The 20,014-nt window shown below is 35.7% G+C and overlaps 1 protein-coding gene across 15 annotated transcripts in view; it reads left to right on the top strand.

The window, feature by feature from the left end:
• Positions 1-20,014, top strand: part of MAGI2 (membrane associated guanylate kinase, WW and PDZ domain containing 2) — a 719,010-nt gene that overhangs the window by 310,147 nt on the left and 388,849 nt on the right. The window lies entirely within an intron of this gene.

Raw genomic sequence — 20,014 nt, 5'->3', positions numbered from 1 at the left:
ATGTTCCTTTGTCTTCCATGTACCATTAATCTTATGCTCATTATCAAGGCATCTTCAAGGGCTAACACAACCTGTTTCCTTCCACAACTGACATTTCTGGGTGACAGGATAGGAAGGGTCATCTTCAGATTCTGCTAAACAGGAGGTGGATTTGCCTTGGTCTTAGAGGTCATTGCAGCATCTTGCAAAGCAGTAAAAATAGAAATGGGTCCCATGTGTCGCTGGAAATCTACTTTTATGAAAAAAAATAAAGAAAAAATGTTATTTACTTTTTTTTTACTATAATGTGTAAGAACAGAAATAAATGCCTTCTGTTCGTGAATTGTGAAGGTATTTTTATACTTCTAATTCACACTGGCCAAGTTTAGTAAGGAAAACAATATTCATTTTGGAGGATTGCTTTGGCTTTTATAAGAACCATTCCAAAACCTATGGAGATATTGGAGGTATGAGAAAGGGATCTGGATCCTATTCCCTTTCTGTGCTACAGCTAGAGCATAAGCCAGTATCCCTTGGTCAGTCCATCAGAGGATTGCACAAACATGGAAAGGAAAAGTGTGGAGGCAGACAATTTAGTAGTGGAGTCAGTGGAAATCCTGAACACATTTGCTGTGGAAACCATGGAGAATTGCAGTAGAAGTTGGTACCAAAGCAATGCACCAGGCAGGGCAGAGGTGCACTGCTCCCTGCAGAGCTACATCTCTCCTGCTGACACATGCTGCTACTGCTTATTAATCCCAAAAATTTCATTTCTCCTAACAATGTCCATCACATTTTAAGAGGTGCTTAAAGAGGAGTATCAATGGTAGCTAGAAATTGACAGTTAAGTTGCAAACACCAGTGCATACTCAGTCTACCAAAGATGCTTTCAGAAATATCCTTTCTTCCCTTTATATGATGCAGTATTGTTGGAAAATCAGATGCAAATAAACATAACTTTGGAAAAGATGGAGAAGGAGGACATTATCACATTCATTTAAATAAAATGAAGTAAGCACAACTGACATTTTTTTTCCTTCACTGCTCAATGTGGTATAATAAATCATCCTTGATGTTTCCCCATTTTATTATCATTATCTGTGAACAAGCTAGAAGTAAGTTGATTCTTTATCAGCTATGACATTCATCTGAAAAACAAGACTAAAAATTCAGTCTCCAGAGTGAAAAATTAAAACCATTAGGGAAATATGGAACAGAATGTCTAATCAAATGATTATATTGGATGAAGGAAAACCATGATTTGGCAATGAGGCATTTTGCTTTGTAGTCAGAATTAACTTTCTAATTATAATGAGTTATGAATTTTGCAATTATTATTTTTTAGAAATGTATAACTCTCCAAGAGAGTGGATTTAAAAACAACAGTGTTTTCAACATCAGGAGAAAAATGTACTAAAGTACTACATAGAATTAAAGTTTATACACACACAAAACTTAACTGTAACTTAGTTTGCACTGAAACCAGTATTTACTGGGCATGTGATCTGAGAGGAATATAGTAACACTGTACCAGCTTGCAGGAATGGGGTTAGACATGTCAAAAGCCCTCTGGATTTAAATCCAGTGGGGGACATGATGGGAAATAAGAAGGTTTCTGCAGGTACATCTATAGAAAAAAAATAAAAGTAGAGCAAATGTGTTCCTGCTGCTGCAATGTGCAGAGTACTTGGTGGAAAAGGATGAGGTGCCCAGTGTCTTCTTTGCTTTGGTCTTTACTGTTAAGACTGGCTTTCAGCAATGCTAGGTCCCTGAAGTCAGTAGGAAAGTCTGGAGAAAGGAAGAATTACCCTTAGGGAAGAAGGAGCAGATAGGTGGGGCAGGATGGGACATACAGAAGTATGAGTGCATCCCTGGAGGGTTTTACCCATTAGTACTGAGGGATCTGGCTAGTCACCACAAGGCCACTGCTTGAAGGTCACAGCTCTCTGGAAAGGTTCCTGAGGACTGGAAGACAGCAAATATTACTCCTATAGCTAAGAAGAGAAAGGAGGAAGGTCAAGGGAGCTGCAGATTTGCCTGCCTCACTTCAGTTGCTGAGAAGGGGTGGGAGTGAAAAATCTTGGCAGCCATTACTAAATGCACTAAGGACAAGAAGGTGATTGGAAATAATCAGCATGAATTTATGAAGCAGAAATCAGACCTGATCATGCCTTTATGCAGTAAAATAACTAGCATGGTGAATGAGAGGAGAGCAGGAGATGATGTACACCTTGACTTTAGCAAAGCTTTCAGCACTGTCTCCATATTATCCTCATGGACTAACTGATAGAGTATGGATTAGAGAAATGGGCTGCCAGGTGGATTGAAGACTTTTTGAACTGCTGGTGCTAAGAGTTTTAATAAGCCTCCCAAAGTCCAGCCTTTGAGGTCAGTCTGTATAGGGCAGGTTAATAATGAAACAACAACAGCATCCTGCTTAGCAGGTGTCTGTTCAAAGCACACTGTATGGACAGGCTGCTGCAATACAGAATAGACTTTTTTGGGGGTAGATGAACCACCTATGCTTAAGTTCAGAAGTAGTCAGATCTTAGAGTTCCTTTGTGCTGGCATGGGGATCATGTGGTTTGTAAGCAAGCTTGGTTGTGAGACAGGATTTTTCCTGTAAAAGTACCTTGGTCAGTTTTGGGATGGATCAGGACCTTGAACTAGCACAATGAATGAGGATGAGAGAGAATGAGGCCATGGCAAGTTTACTCTGCACTGACATAAACTCTGTCCCTTTCTCAATGGGAAACAATAGGAATAAATCAAAGAGCCAGATTTCAGGAACTAGACCAGTATGTGGTCACAGTTGCAAAGATTTTTTTCGTACTGGAACTACAATCTAAATTATCTTTCATGTATTTATAGAGTGATTGTCTTTCACTCTATAAATCACTTGACATTATACAATAATGTTGAAAGGAAGAGCAGTTTAGGCAAAGTCACACTTCTCACATGGAAGCAGGACTGCTTTGAAATGTTGCCATTAGCTTGACTTTTTGCATATCTATTTTAAATTTTACTAAGCAGGGAAGTATTCCCTTGGAAGTAGTGTATCTAGATCTATATTTTGTTACAAACAAGGTTAGAAATATTTCATTATTGGTTGTGTGATTAATGAGAATGGTAACTAGAAGTAAACCTATATTAATGTTTAAATGAACTTGGTTTGTTTTTCCTTTGTTGGATAACTATATCAAGGGAAATTGCTTTGGAATGGATCAGCTGACTTAAAAGGGTTAACTGCATTTCTGGAAGGGCAAACCTATTTATTTCCTTATCTGTCTTGTTCCAGAGAAAAGTAACTGGCATGGAAAGTATTTTCTAACTCTGGCTAAGCTGTTAATTAGAACACTTCTCAGAAACAATGGATTTTGTGAACAAAATGAAAGAAATCTGTAATTGAAGAGAGCAATTCAGAGTAACTAGGTATTAGTTTTGCTTATGATTCCCTGCATACTATAATTTAAGTTTCTGGTTTATAAAATACGTATTTTTAAAATTTGTAGATGTGTATTTCAATATGTGTTTTTAAAATTTGTGTCTTTGAAAAATACTCAAATCTCCATGTATAGGTATAAAACTGTAAGAACACAAAATCATTTTGTTTTCTTCTTCTTCATTTAAATGTGCACATCCATAACACAAGGCAATGTTAAGGCAGTGATAGTAACAGGCTTAGCTATTGGTGACTTTTTTCTGAATAATAGTATGTTTCCTGAAAATTGCAATTCAGGGATTAAACTCCATATGATCTTTGCTTTAAGCTCTTAGATGAATTACAGAGAGAGAAGGGAAATATCTCCTTTCAACTTTTTTGGAACTAAATATTGCAGCTTTTTGATTTCGAAGTATAACATGTAGATACCTATGTATAAAAGTGAGGGGGTTTTTTGGTTTAATACACTGGACAAAAAATAATTTGGTTTTGAGGTGACCTCAGACGTGGTAGTGATGTTACATGAATAAAAAGAAACATATAGCTTGATTAATTATCACAAAAAGTAAAAACTATTTATGCTAGGAGAGAAACAGATGTCCAGAATTCACTTGGCTTTGCCACTGTCATATCGTTGCCACTGTCATACCTGAAGTGCTCGTTCACCTAACCTCCCAAACTACAATCAGTCATTCTTATCAATACTTGTCTTTGTTAACTCACTCTGCATCACCTATCCACCTCTGACATTACAGAAAGAAACACAAGAGTTTCTGTTTGTCCTTTAGTCTCTTGCTCTGGAATTAAAATTAAATGCACTCCTTTCCTTTCTTACCTTTTCTCAGGTTTGGTGTGTTCGCTTCTGCTGAATGAGCAAACTTTTTTCCATATAGCCCATTTCTTCCTTCCAATCTAAGAGTTTTGTTTTGCTTTTCAGAAAACTGATGTGTTTGCATGAAATTTCACATAGTAGTTTGTCAGCACTTGAAATAAGAAATACTGTACAACAAATTGTCCATACTGAAGTAATGCAGTTACAGTATAATTAATGCAGCTTTTAGGGCTCTCCTGCCTTCATTAGTGTGTAAGAATATTTTCCATTCATAATTCTCTCCATGACAACTCATAAAATGAACAGTTTGTGCTCATTTTGTGCTAGTACTCATTTTGTTTCTCAGTCATCCAAGACCATCTGCACACTCCTTTTACTCTAAAGATATATATTTCCATTTCAAATCAACTTGCAGTTTGCTGAATATAGCAACCCAAATACTATGATTGAAGATCTCTTCAGATAAACTCAAATACTTTAATTTCTTCTTCTAAAATTCCTGTGGACTAGGTACTTCTTCCAATAGTATGCTCTCTCTTGTGTATAGACATCTAATTTTGTCTTTAATTCATAAGGCCCGTAATGATTTATTTTCCATTTTAAGTTGAATGGGTTTTAAAGCATAGATCCCATATTTCAACTTGCATGATGTTATTTACTCTAAAATATCTTATCCTCAAATCCAGCAAAAGTTGGGAGTAAACTCAGAGCTGACTTTCTAAAAAATAAACCTTTAACTGGTTGTTGTTATGGTAAAAACAAATTTCTTAGGAAAACTGGCTCCTTCTGAGTCTGCCCCATTTCCTTCCATGACAGCAGAAACTGACAATAGCGAGAACACATCTTTCCCCCCAATACATTTTTCTGTAGTTTTTATCTGTTCTTTTACCAGTATGGTACCTCTGCACTATGAGTCTTCAAGTGAAAATACTAGTAGGACGAAGCATTTAGAGAGAGGTCTCATCAAACATAGGAATTTTTTGCTACATAAATGCTATAAATTTTGCCCATTTATTTTAAATTTTGTCCAGAACTTACTTTCTCTTCCAACCTCTGTCTATATTATGTCTGTTTTTTTTTTTTTTTAATTTTCTTTTTGCTGCAATTTAAAAGATAAGTTCAATTATTTAGGGATGGCCAAGGACAGGCATATAAAATCATATATAAAGAAACTAAGCTTTTCAGTCATGAACACAAGGGGTAGGGGAAATAAAGTAACATTTCTATATTTCACTGCTCCATAACATCCAGCTCAGGTTATAACTTAAATAATAAACAGTTCATTTTTCTATATTTCACTGCTCCATAACATCCAGCTCAGGTTATAACTTAAATAATAAGCAGTTCATTTTTCCATGTTCAGGAGACAGGCATGTTCTTTCACAAAGAACCAGCAAGCCAGCACACCCCTTCACCATCCAGGCTTCATGCTGATCATTAAGAACCCCCTGCAAGGAGCCTGAGGTCAGGAAATTTTGGCTCTGTACATACTCTTTCAAAACTAGAGATCTGTAAAACATCTGCCTTCTTTTTTTTTTTGTACTTGGAAGCTGTGTAACACAGAGAGACTGATGCTATTTAGGTTTGAGAAAAAATAACAATCCATCTCTCTTAGTATCTTAGTAACTCCAGCATCCAGTGATGAGAATTATAGGAATAATGGGAACAATGATTACTCTTCTGCTGTAGTAATGTAGTCAGGAGTGGAAAAAAACCCCGACTTCCTTCTGCCTAATTGCAACAGTTACTCAGCTTTCAACTTCTGCAACAGCTATATCCACCTAAATTAGTTTCAAAACTTGTGTAAAACTGGGTTTGCTTTTATATTTCAGCATTCACAGATCTTCAAAAAAACCAAAATTAATGTTTATGGAAAATAGTCCAATGTATTTAGTGAAATATATTAGTTACCTACACATCTATAAATATCCCTCTGTAGCCTGATTCACAAGCTAACCATTACTGCTTTTACCTGTCAGATTCAAACTGAGGTAAATGAGGAAATATAAAATTAACCTTAGCTCTGCCCTTGCAAATCCATGGCCTGCCGTATATATTTTGCATTCTGTGTTTGCAGATAATATAAAAGAATCATGGAAAAAGCACTTTGCTTACTTCACAGAAACACTTTTTCTTCTCTTTAACTCACTGTGTATTTTACCACTCTGCCCTGTCATGCACTGCTTTTGGAGATGGGCTGTCACAGATATTCCCAGTGGCTTTTGCAGAGGTAAAATTGGAGTGAGTTAGACTGAGCTGTCATGTACTGTAATTCTTTATTTTATGCTTTTCAGAAGGTTTAATTTTTCTAAAGTGATGCTCTGTAAGAGATACTAGGGAGAGTCTTAAATGTGTGTTAACAATTTTTTTTTCTCAGAGATTGTAATTTCTTAATGTGGGAGGATATAGATTTTTATCTGATTTCTGCCATACAGGAATATTGTCTTAAGATTGAAAGCCTAACTAAAACATAGAATCCTCCTACAGCAACAGCAACAAAACAAAGAAAAACCCAAACAAATAATCCCCACACAAACCCCACAAATTAACCCAAACTAAAAGAAAAAAAAATTAAAAGAAGGATTCTAGAACTGAATTGGAGGTGTTTGGTAAGTCAGAGGCATCACACATGCAAATTTCTCACTATCTGAAGAGGCAAGGACGTTTGGAGAGGTGCTTAGAATGCAGTTGCCTCTTCAGCACGATGGTATCCAGAAAATGATATATCTAACAATATTTTGAAGTTTTTATAGTAAATAGTGAAACCGTTTGCTGAACTGTTTTGTCCTGATGGCAATGCGAATGTCATAATTAAAGTTATCATTCAGCTTAGGAACATGGATCATCATGGTTTGTGCCTGTGGCATGATGATTAGATTAGATGATTTAGATTCTGATGCATAACCTTGAGTTGAGTATCTTCCAAACAAATATCAGAAAAATGTCCTAAAAATTTATAGATTTTTGCATGTAGGATGATGAGTGTTGGATTCTCAGCACAGTTATAAAGTGGTCCTATATTCTCTTAGTTTTCCTTTTTCTAATTATGTGTAATTTACTATACAATGATAGAAAAAGCACCATCTTTACACCTCCAATCCTGCAGATTACATGTCTTTTATTGTTTTAGGAACTGTTGATACAAATGTTGTACTCATGGAAATTCACATGCATATGTCTCCTACAATGATGCCCTGTACCTTATGAACATAATTACGCCCCACAGCACAGTTAAATGCCATTCTGGTTTCATAAACAGGTAAACTGAGGCATTGCAGTCATTACTTGCTTAAAATTACAGCGTTTTAATGATAGCATTATTGGTGCAAGCCAGGAGCTGTGAATAGCAATTGTTTGATCCAAATTGTAAGAACATACCATTAACCAACTTCAACTACAGCCACACTTCTTTATAAATTTGTACTACAAATGTTTCACTTGCATTAAGCTAGAATGGTTGTTGACATTTATATTTCATCAGCTACCTCAGTTCCAAGTGCCTCTTTCAGAAAGTTCAGCTTTCTAAGGCCACATCATGCATCTCATATTTTTCCCTTATTTCTTTCCACTGAGTTTCCACCCTGCTCTGCAAAACCTTGTCACTTGGACCCTGCAGTGTGCTAAGCACACTTTAAAATTCTCTTTCCTTTCCTGATGATTTGTTTCATTAGTGACATTCTTCAAATCAAATGTACCTAATCCATGGTTCAGTCTACTAACAGGAAATCGGTTCAGTGAACAGGGTTTTATATAACAAAAGAAGTGCTCACTTAGAGAGTACTTTAAATACTTTGTTCATTGAAAAAAATGCTGACCTTCAGATTTTTCTGGCTTTAATGCTCTGGTGTTTCAGTTTGGATTTAACTGTAAATGAAAGCCTTCGAAAGCCATATAATCCATCGATCTCATACTTGCTGAAGCATAAGTTCCATGGTACATGAGTTTTTTTATTTCTTTAATTTTTTTCCTGCCGTAATTATGTCAGCTATGTTATTTCCAGGCGTGCCTAATACTGGTGTCTGTCCTGCTGTACATTTTCTAACCAAGGCCCAAATGTCTTCGTCTTTTTTTTTTTTTTTTTTTTTTTTAAATTTTGGAATTAGTCATTTCAATCCCAGCATCTGAATTCATTTGATGGGAGGAGGTATCCTCTTTTTGGTGCTATCAGTACTTGTGTTATTGGACTGTTGGGGCTTAGGTGTTCTGCTTTGAGATTTGGGTATCTAAAGATATGGTAATCTTTCTTGATGGATTGTTTTTGTTGTTGTTTACACAGACTTTAGCTATTTCCTGAGACTTTTTTAATCCTGGCAGGAATATGTTTTTATTTCTCTTTGCTTTTAGAGAGGGTATAGATATCAGAAACTACAATAGACTACAGACCATTAGATTATTTATCATCTCTCACATCAGTTTAACTAGCTGCACAATTCAGTGTTCTGAGGAAATACTAAAACCTACTGTCACCACCACCATTGTTAGCTTGGCAGGCTTTCAAAATTATTGATCTATTGGCAATACTCTAGAAAGGGAGAAAGATGGCCATTAAGGTCAGAGAATGAAAACAAGGAAGACCAATTATGCCAAAGAAACTCTGTCTTGAAACTGGAATAGTCTAAGGAATTATTATGCCAATTAAATACATTTATTTATTAATTTGTTTCTTTCCTCAGGGAATAATGATTCCACAGTGTTATTGATTAGAATATTTAGGTCCTAAAGTAAAAAAGCCTTTTTACTGAGTCATGTCATGCTTCTTTTATTCCTTCATTTTAAATCTAGTAAAATAACCTCTACCTCACAGAACCCAAATGACCTTGTGCAGCTCAGCTATCATTAAATTATTAATATAAATACATTTTATAGTAGAAGCATGCATGGTGATCAGATTTCAAGGAAAGTAGGTTTCCAAAGAAAGGAAGTGAAAAGAACCCATCCAGAATGTGAGCAAGAATTATATAACATGATGTTTTACTCTTAGTATACACTTGAAGAGCTTTTTTCTTATGATTTATCTTGTGGTTTTCCCATTACTCTTCAGTGGGATACAGGTATTCTTTGAAAATCCTAGCCACAGAATCCTGAGATGTGCATCTTTTCTATTTACAGATCCATAGTTTTCAGAAAGGACTTTCAAAAAGGACATAGTTTTCAAAAATGACATTTTCTGTCACTACTCCTAGAAGTGATGGCCTGGCTCATCACTCATCTCTATTCTCTTCCTTCCCTCTGGAATATATATCTTATGAAAGGAGATGCATAGATGGAAGTTCTAACCCTGCCCTAAATAGGAAGAAATTTTCTCCTGATACATCCTGCCCTACCTTCTAAGAGAGGACAGAAACAATCCAGCCATTCATTATCTAGTTTTCAATTCAGAATGCACTTTATCTGACTGGAGCCTGGTTTAAAAGAAATGAGTTCTCCCCGTTTCAGTCATCTGTTTTTGCTGTTGTGATGAAATGCCAATAACACTCAATAGCCTGTGCTACTGTCAATAAGATTATTTTACTGATTAAGGAACTCTTCCTTATCTAGGACTACGTGTGAAATAGAATATTTGCTGTGAGGTAAAAAAGTTGAATAGCAGAAAAAGAATTCCAAAGCTCAATGTAGCATCTGCAGTACATCCCAATACTGATGAATTCTTCTTTATTCACACTTAAAAATGCCCTTAACATTCTACATATGAAAATTGTTGCCTGTGCCATCACTGGAATCAGATGCAAGGCAAAAAATCCACAAGTCCTCTTATGACTCCTCTAGGGAACATGAGACCAGCAGTAAAGATCTATAATCTAGTCAAAGTTTCAGCTCTCATTTTAGAGTAGCTGTATACTGTTACTTTTGCTGCAGTTCTACTCTTTCGATGAAATGAAAAATCCTTCTGTATCATATTTTAACGGGGTGGCAATATTGATATTTGCAATACAATATTCTATTTGTATTTTTTGCTTGCTAGGCCACAAGATTTTTACAATACTCAAAAGTTTGTTCTTATTTTATCAAATTCCTTATAAGAAACTGGAAGGGTTGAATGAATATGCACTGAATTTTGGTATGTGTAATCTTGGTTCACAAGAATTTTTTTGTCAGTGGAGAACAGTGAGGTAAACTGTGATATCAGAAATCTTGACATATATGTCAAAAACGGGTTTCTCTTTATGTGTGAAGGTGTTCCACAGAATACAGAAAAATACAGTAGAAGAAAAAGTAAGACTAGGCTCTTGGTGTTGATTGTGACAACTGGGTACAGGCCTGACACTCTGAAAAATGAGTAGTTGCAGGTACCTACCTTCTAAGGAGAGTGTTAGCTGTGTGCTTGGGATGCCAACTCATAGCTTTAAATCATAACATTTCCACCTAAAGTAGTATTAAAAATTGGGTGTTTAGTATTTAGTTTTGACTTACCCGTGTAGCAGCTGCAACTGTTCCTCTGTATTTTAACTCTTTCTAATGTTCCCACTGCATAGGATATAAGACTTAGAAAACCTTAATTTTCTGTAGTTGCACATTAGGAATTCCTATTGATAGCAGTCACTACCTCTTGCCAATTCTGACTTTCGGCTCACATTTGAATTCACACACTTCCTATAAAATCTTTATTTGTCAACTTTCTTTTGCCAAATGTAGGGCTTCTTAATTCCAGAATTCTTATAGAAAAAAACACTTCTTTAGGAGGTTAAAAAGTTATGATTTCTGTCAGACTCAAGTTATCAAAGATTCTTCTAGAGAAAAGATTTTTATTTGTGCTAGGGAAAAAAAAAAGTACGTATAGAAGTAAAATGTTATTTACTAAGAACATGCTGTACCAGTTTTGGTTTCAATTTGACATTTAGTGAGTGCCTACAGAGTGAGTGGCACTATTTGCTCTGCTTTTGAATTTGAAGGCATGGGGTCTCAGCGATAATAACAGCTCCTGCCTTGCAATGAGGATGGTTTGCCTTCCTTTTTCACTACATGTGGAAGTAGGATCTATGATTTTGTGCTGAAGAAAGGGCTTCTTATATGTTAGCCAAATTCACTTCTGGGTGATCCAGAGTAGGGTTATGATTCATTGGTGGTGTTTGAATGTGATGCATTTGTTGGCACCTTTGACTTACTCTTATCTAAAGAATACATGTCCTTATTCTTGCAAATATGTGGGGTTTACCCTTTAGACCTCCCACTTTATATCACCTAATTTTCCTGCTGTATGTTGATAAGAGCTTTGACTGAAAGTGGATCTTTGGTAAAAGGTGCCTTGGAGCCACTATAAACAGTCCATCACAGCATGTCAGTGGTTTGACTTTTTGTTCTGAGGATTTCTTTTTGCGTGTGTGTCTGAATCTTCCAAAGCACATTGCATGAGTTTTTGTTTATTGTGAAGAAAGAAAGGATATTTCTTATTCTGATGGGGGAGGCAGTGCTGAGGATGCACTCTGAATTCCATATAGCAGAGTAAACCTACAAAGCCACAAATTGAAAGAGAGATGTGAAATATATTTTCTGAACTCTCCTGGCTTTTAGAAAGAAAGAATGCTTCCATGATGCCAAATCCACAAACAGGCTGTCTTATAAATCTTGTGGTTGATCTCCATAATGTGCTCATTATTCAGGCCTTCCTGGATTCCCCCTACCCCTTTGTATCTTCACAAAAATTCTAAAAGCTTGATAGGTTGAAGATGACTATTGCATTTGAAAATGACTTTTATAAAAATCCTTTTAAATTGGCCATTATGCCCCAGCATAGCCGGGGAGACTGAAGGACAGACAGACAAATGCATGTTTTTGTGTATGCCTTACCCACATCCTCCTTTCCTTCCTTCTTGCCTCCCTCTCATAATGCCATTACAGAAACTTGGTTCTCCTTAAGAAACCAAAATAAAAATATTTCGCTGAGTTACACCAGTGAGTTTGTACTGACTTTTGGGAATCACTCTTGATTTGTATCTCTCTGAGAGTTAATTAAACTCTGAGGGCTTAATGAGATCGTTTAGGAACAGGTCTGCAAGGATATACTATGTGGCTTTCTGCAGGTGAATAGGTGCAGTGAATGGACTGGGCCTATTCACCCTTGTAAGTTTTTACAGAATTGGATTTTTAGGTATGATTTCAAATTTTAGCTTTTCTTTCAAGTTTTGAAGAGAATCTGAAATATTAAAATGTGTTTAATACCTGCAAAAGGATTAGTAACTGCAATTGCATTGTTATGGCTGTACTGAACTACTTTTTATGACTACAAACACAGTAATTTCAGATTCAGGATTTCTATAAAGTTTTCTAACAATAAACAGTGTAAAAGAATGCAGTGTATCCAGCCAGGTACATTGTAAAACAACAAAATTGTAATGCCTGATACAATAATTATATCGAATGTCCCATGATTACATTAACATTAAAGATAAGGCAGCCTTACAAGACCAAACCAAAACAAACAGACAAACAAAACCAACACACTTTGAAGAATGAAAGGGAGAACATTTTGTTTCTGAGAAAAAGTTGCTGCAATAGTTAATGTCACTATAAGAGAAAAGGACAATTGGAGGAAGAGGAAGGGGAATATGGAGCAGCCGTAGGAGAATGACGGAGAATAAGAAGAGAGGATAGCAATGACGGGAGCCTGAGAGGGCCGGGCTGAGCCTGTTCCGGTGTTCGCTGCGGGGCTCGGGGCGCTGCTGCTCTCCAGGGTCCTGAACGCTGAGAGCCGCCAGGTTGGTCAGGAGGAGCGGGGAGAGGAGTCGTTTAAATAGGAAATTTGAAGTGAATGGGTCAAAATTAATGATGAAATTTAAATTTTGGAATAAATTGTTTGTATAAATAAGAAAATTCATAAATTTTATTTATTAATTTATTTATCTACTCATTTATTTATTTCCCTGTTGCAGTACAGATTGTTTTGTACATCCTGTGCATTCACTATGGTTCTTATGGGAAATGTGCATGTTTTTGCATACTCATGCACAATATTTAGAAAAGAGTTTGATGTGTTCTGCTGACACAAGCTTCCCATTGTTGCATTCCTTGTGCATTAGATCTAATCAGAGATATGCTTCCATTCTGCTTTTCATACTGAGTTAATTCCCTCTTCCAGTGGGCAAGCACACCACAGAGTGTTTCATTTACTTGTCATGGTGAGATCAGGAAATCTATTGTTAATTATTATGGTTTCAATTCCCAACTCAGCTTCCTGTGTGAGATGTGCCACTGTGTGAGTGTTTGACTATTAATGACTAGATGGAATATTAGTATCTACACTATGAAGCTTTCTCTCTTTATTTAGGCAAATTTTTCTAGAAAGAAAAAAAAATCAAAATGGTACCAGAAAAATCTCTTGCCCACTTGTCCAGTAATTGTTTTAAATACAAAACTGTCAGTTTTATGTGTGCATATACGAATCAAGTGATACAATTCTTCAGACTTTTAAAATGCACATAACATGCAAACACAACATTTAAAACACTGCATGAATACAGAGGTGGATACTATTCAAAACAATAAAAGCAGATTCATATTAATGAGAAAATATTATCACAGCTAGTTAAAATACTGAAGGTACCAGAAAGATTAAATAAAATACTTAAAATTGTAGCTGTCATACCTCATAGTTACATATAGCTACAATTCTTTTTATATGTATTCTGAATAATTTAATGATCGTCTTTTGTTAATAGGAAACAAAAAACCTAGAATTTCAGTTGAAACTCCTACAAAAGCCCCAATGAGTCCCCAGATTGGAAGCTTCAGAGTGGGAGAGCAATTGTATGAAAAATGCTTACCTCCTCTTCCCATACAACACATCAGGAGGGGGGGAAAGGAAAAATGTGTCAAAATTTCCAAATGTTGAGTTTCCCAGAACAATCATATATGAAATTTAAAATCAGCCACTTCACAGTAAAATACTGTTGGCTTCAGAAGAGGATTATAGTCTTCAGTAACCATTAGGAGTTACAGTAGTGGATGTGTTATCTTTCTGTAAACATCAAGCTGCGGATTTGGATTATTTGTAGAAAAAGTGTAGCCCTTCCATTTTCTTTTTCAAAGGTATTACAGCAACCCCAAATATGACTTATTTTAAACAAGGTATCCTAATATAGCATATACAAGCAGAATACTAAAATGTATTTTGCTTTCTTTTTTTACTTCCTTTATTTTAATATGACATTAAATAAATAAAGAACATTTTCATAATTACAATTAATAGGAATATAATACATTAGTAGACCTAATGTTTTAAAGATTGGTTTTCTTAATTTGTTATTAGCATTATCTTAATCCAAAATTTGCAGTAGAAATTTTGAGAACTGTTTTAGAAGAGGTTTGTATCATATACAGGGACTAGAGAGGACTGAGCAAATATGCAGTGGAGTAAATAATCTATAGCAGGTAATAACTTGGAAGCACAGTGCAACAATACTAGTTTGAGTAGGCTCTGTCAAGAGTCTTTTTATTTTCTAATATTATATACATTCCTCTTGCAAATTTAAATTTTCTTATTCTTTCTGTTTCATTCCTACTAGTAGTAGCACACAAGATTAAAGAGTGTTTGCTAAAATGTAATTTAGCTCTTCTTAAGTTATGGTGAAATAACATTTCAGTATAAACATAGTCATGTCGTATTAATTTTGATACAACCACAGTGATTTTTCAAATTTACATGTTAAATAACATTTAGAGATCAGGAAAATATTTTTTTCTGTGAAGAAGTTTTATGAAACTTATTATGCTTGGCTATTTAACAAAGGAAAAAAAAAACTGGCAATTTTTTTTGTTTTGTTTTAGTTTGTTTAAAATTGTATTTAATCAAGATATCACTTACATAGAAGGAGAATTGGCAAAATGCTTGACCAGTTTTCATGGATTTAGGTAACTGTCTTTGCAATATACTAGGCACTTTTAGCAGAAACTTTTCGCATCTTTATGGTTTCAGGTCTCAAACTGGATGACGGAACACTAGGGAGCAGTCAGAAAGATAGGTGAAGAATTTATTTTTATTTCATTCTTTCACATAACCTAAACACTTGAAATCTAGAAAGATTCTTTCCAAACTATTTGCTTTTCTCAAAAAAACAAACTTTTTTATTTTTTCTATCAGACAAGAGTTTTGCACAATTCAAAAAATTGTATCTTTCCAGTTCCAGAGAGGAAAACTATCAACACATGGGCAAAATCATAGGAGCAGGAAGACATTCCAACTCTAGTTTCAAATAAAGTAGGTCACATGCTGTAAACTCAGACCAGGTAGAGATTTAATTTTTGCAGTCAGTGCCACCAGAGTTGTGTGAATTAAGCTGCTGTTTAATAAAGATCATGGCATCCTATTCTCTGGGAAGAGGGAAAGAGGTCCTCTAATAAGAGAAGTGTGCTGAGTCAATCAAGTGCCATTGGAAGAAGAGTGAACACTGAATAAACCAGTAATTGACATCTTGTGGTTACCCCTATTGTAAATCAATTAAACTGTACTGAATTCCAACAGGGGAAAGCAGTAGGGGCACAGATCCTCACTGCAATGCTACCATAGACCATCCTACTGGCAGGCACTGGAAGCCAATTAAAAAACTTACTTATCCAAAATAACACACTTAATGAACACACTGTCTGAAGAGGACTGTAATTATCTTCTCCTTCTCATCATGAGCCTGAACAGGCAATATTATAAGCTCAAGGAGAAACAGTTGAACTATCCCAAGAAAGTTAAATTAATATCCTCAAAAAAGTAACCAGGCATTTTTATGGGACTTTTCTCCCATTGCTATCCACTGGCTTCTGCCAAAGTTATTAAGGCTAGTGTGTTTATCAGATAGATGAAGACACTGAGTCTTCTTTGAAACACAAGTCTCAGAACTGGTTGGCAAAGTAATTTTGTTAAAGTTTCTCTGGAAGCTGTACATTCCATTCCCCAAATCATCCACAAGTTAAATGTTATGGAATTTAATTGAACCCTGTGCAAAGTTTGTACGAAGGAATAAGCTTCCTCTCTGTTGAGCCCTAATGAGGCTGCTGGTGAATCTGGTGTGCTGTGGCTCCTCAGGATAGGAGAGACCTGGTGCTCCTGGAGAGAGCCCAGTGCAGTTCAGTGCAGACTGGGGGACTGCAGCATCTCTCCTAAAAGGAAAGTAAAAGCTGAGGGAGCTGGGCCTGTTCAGTCTTGAGAAGAGATGACTGAGAGGGGACCTCAAGAATGTCTGCAAGTGTCTGAAGTATCTGGACCAGGCTTCTTTTGGTGGTGCTGAGCAACTGGAAAAGAGCGATGGGCAGAAACTGATTGACAGGAAGTTCCACCTGAACACAAGGAAAGGTTTCTTCACAGTGTAGGTGACCAAACAGATTACCCACAGAGGTTGTGGAATCTCCCTCACTGTAAATAATCAAAAAAATCTGGGTGCAATCCTGTGCAATGTGCAACATACCCCATACAAGGGAAAAAAAGCATGGACATTCCACCATTCATTGATGGTGACTTTCCTCCTCAATGTCAAGGGAATTTTGTTATTTCTATTTTTATCATTCACCTGGTTTTTGAAGAAGGGAAAGTTTCCATAATTTCTTCTCTTCTTGTAGCAAATTCATTTTTGTCATGCCTCAATAATTTGATAAGGAAAGGTCATGAATTCCAAAGGACACTTGTGTTAATGTAACTAATAATTTCTCAGTTCTTTGTCTGTTTTAAAGTCAAATATAACAACTAATCCATTCCATGGAAAGGCCTTCTATGGAGGCTTTCTCTAGCACGAGTCACAGACCACATGTCAAATGGCTTATTTATAATGCAACTGCATTCATACCACATCTCTACCTCAGCCTTCTTTCACTTTCTTCTTTGTAATCTTTAACTTGTGATGGCAAGGACTGTAGGTAAAGCCAGAACCCGAACGAAATCTACCTTAAAATTGTTAAATTTCCTGATTAAAATTTGCAATATTTTTAAGGGTGGAAGTAACTCAAACTACTGTAAATGCCATATTTGTTGGGGTTTGCCCCATTGTATAAAGCATGTGTGTAACTTGTGTGCACTTGGTTATTTTCATTCATCGATAATATTGATGTAGTTGTAGCTGTTTTCTTCCTTTAGCACTAATTTTGAAACATAGACTTGCAAGTTCTGCATCTGAAGAGTAATGGAAAAAGAAGCCATTTGTGCCTGTTTGCTCCACAAATTTAAAAATACTTCATAAATACATGGCATACCCATTTTCTTACTGATTGAATGCAGTTTCATTTTTAAGGATATATGTTTTTGACTTGCATATAAATGAACTGTAAAAAAGATGCAACCTATTTCTATGACTTCATTTAGGAATAAATCCAGCCTTAAGGCTGATATTATTATAACTAAAATAGGGATTTTTTATTGTTATTTTATGTAGATATATGCATTTTTTTACTGTTTTGAAATTAACATTGCAAATATTGAGACTATTTCTCTGACAAAGTAGACCATTAATTTATTTTTGTCATGCCTCAATAATTTGATTATGTCTGTGTTGTTTGAATTAAAGCTCTAATTTTTAAAAGATTATGATTTAAAACTAGTGATTCTTCTGGGAAACTCTCAAATTCTTCTCTAAAGATTACAGGAGATAAACTTAATGATTAAAAAAACCTGTATGTATTTCCTGAGTGAAGTATCAGTCTGTACTGGTTTTTATTTTAATAAATATTACTGCACATAATTTCCAAAACTTAATTGTTATCTGCATGGTTGAGACAGGTTTTCATCCATATTTATTACATGGTTTTATTAATTATGTATACATGTCTGTACACATTATTTACATACCTACTTGCATGTATACCTACAGCCATCAGATGGAAGATTAGCCTCCAGTTTCTTCCAGTGGATTAGACCTGTACTTACAGCATCAACATGAAAAGTCTGAATGTTCCTGTCAATGCGTATGGCAGCCCAGGCAATACAAAAGGCTTTTCTTTGGAAACCTAAAATCACTGCTCTATTTCTTAGAAAGGAAATTGCTTCCTTTTGAGAGTTGTAAACCATACTTTGCAATAGCTGGGTGACCGCAGCATTTCATTGTTGAAAAGCTCTACTGTACTCAGCTTTGCTGAAGTGAACATTTTGATGACTGTAATAAGTGTGCATAAGATGTGATCCTCTTGCTTATCAAGAAACTCATCACATTCAGTGGGAGCCCTGTGCAGAATGACACAACTGCATTCCAGTAATTGACTGCATCAGAAACTTTGTTGAGCAGTCCCATGATTTACACACTATTGTAACTATTCTTAAGTATCAGGCAGGGTAATTTGTGTCTATTTGCCTTTTCACCAATGATAGTTTAGGCCTATTTTTGTGCTAGAACCAAGTTTTATGTTGACTTTATAATAATAATAAAAAGGCTGACAGTATCCAAGTTAGAAAACACCAATATATATGCAATTCTGAGTTCTGAAGATGTGTAGCTTGGCTGGCCCTGCTAGCCTCTGCAGGAGGCTTAGTCAGCTGGCTCTCTCATATTTGTCCCATTGCATTCAGTGAACATCACTACACTGCTTGCAATATTGTGGCTTCAGGAGAGTGAAAGGAAAAAAACTATTATTAGGGTAACTACATAAGGGCCCAAAAGAACTGCAGAATTCCACCTGTAACCAGAAACTTAGACAACTGATATGAAGTTGTTTTGTTCCTGTCTTGTGTTGATTCCTATGGTCTTCATTGTTGGGATCATCTTAAACATGTTCTAGTGTTAGGTGTGCAGTTAGGTGTGTGCAGTTGTTTGATATCTTTCTACTAGGATGTGCTTACCTAGGCATGACAAGTGTCCCACTTCTGATATTTTTTTTCAAGATATAATTAAATGAAATGTAGAAAAGCAAAAGTCCATGATTTTTTTTTCCCCCCACGAAGACTGGTTTGAAATAATGCCTCATATATATATATATATATATATATATATATATATAATAGTAATGTGAATTTTACCAGCCCCTTGGAGTGATTCTTGGTTTCTGCCAAAAGATCATGGACTGTGGTAAAAATTTTGGCTGTGATAGGAATGATGTGAAGCACTCTTACTAGAACATTACTGAAAAGGATGTGCCAGGGTTAAAAACCGTAAGTCTCTGAAAGATAGAGTTGTTATTATCAATCTAGTAGATATAATAACAGCCTCGTCATATGGTGAAGTTAATCTATGTTCTCTCATATAACTCTTTTCCCTCAGTGTCCTAAAAGAAATCCAGGTTGCTCCTTTGTGTACTTATCAAAAGAATACGCCTTACATCATAAGAATGATAGTACAGAAAGTAAAAGGTGGAAATCTCATTTAGTGTGTAGTGCCAGAGGAACTGAGGTGTCTGTGGACAGACCCACAGTTAATACAAGATGAGTAAATGGTTATTTGTTATATTGTTGGAAACATTGGGAAGTACTGGAAGTGCCTCTGTTGGGTGGTGGATGGATGAGTAGGCTTTCTGGTCTTAACCTGAGTCTTTAACAACCTTGTCATAGGAAAATGGCTTTAGATTTCTTCTGGAATAGGTGGTACATTACATATACACATTTAGTTTCTCAGAAAGACTGATTCAATGTGGATGCCTACTTTCCCCTTTGTGCCTAGTTTTGCAGGTGTTTCCTGTTTGTTACCATTTTATAATGAATGCATAAGGAATATTTTGAGTGAAATTGTGGTCTCATTAAACATGATATAAAATTTTTAATGGAAACTGAGGTTCTAAATGCAGCATTTTATCGAGACTCATAGTGTGTTTCCTATAAGATTTTCTTCTAACATATTGTTTGCTAGTAATTCTGGCTGTTGCAA

This window comes from Zonotrichia leucophrys, chromosome 1A (assembly GCF_028769735.1).
Source record: "Zonotrichia leucophrys gambelii isolate GWCS_2022_RI chromosome 1A, RI_Zleu_2.0, whole genome shotgun sequence".
Classification (NCBI taxonomy): domain Eukaryota; kingdom Metazoa; phylum Chordata; class Aves; order Passeriformes; family Passerellidae; genus Zonotrichia; species Zonotrichia leucophrys.
This window is presented reverse-complemented; position numbering and strand designations above follow the sequence as displayed.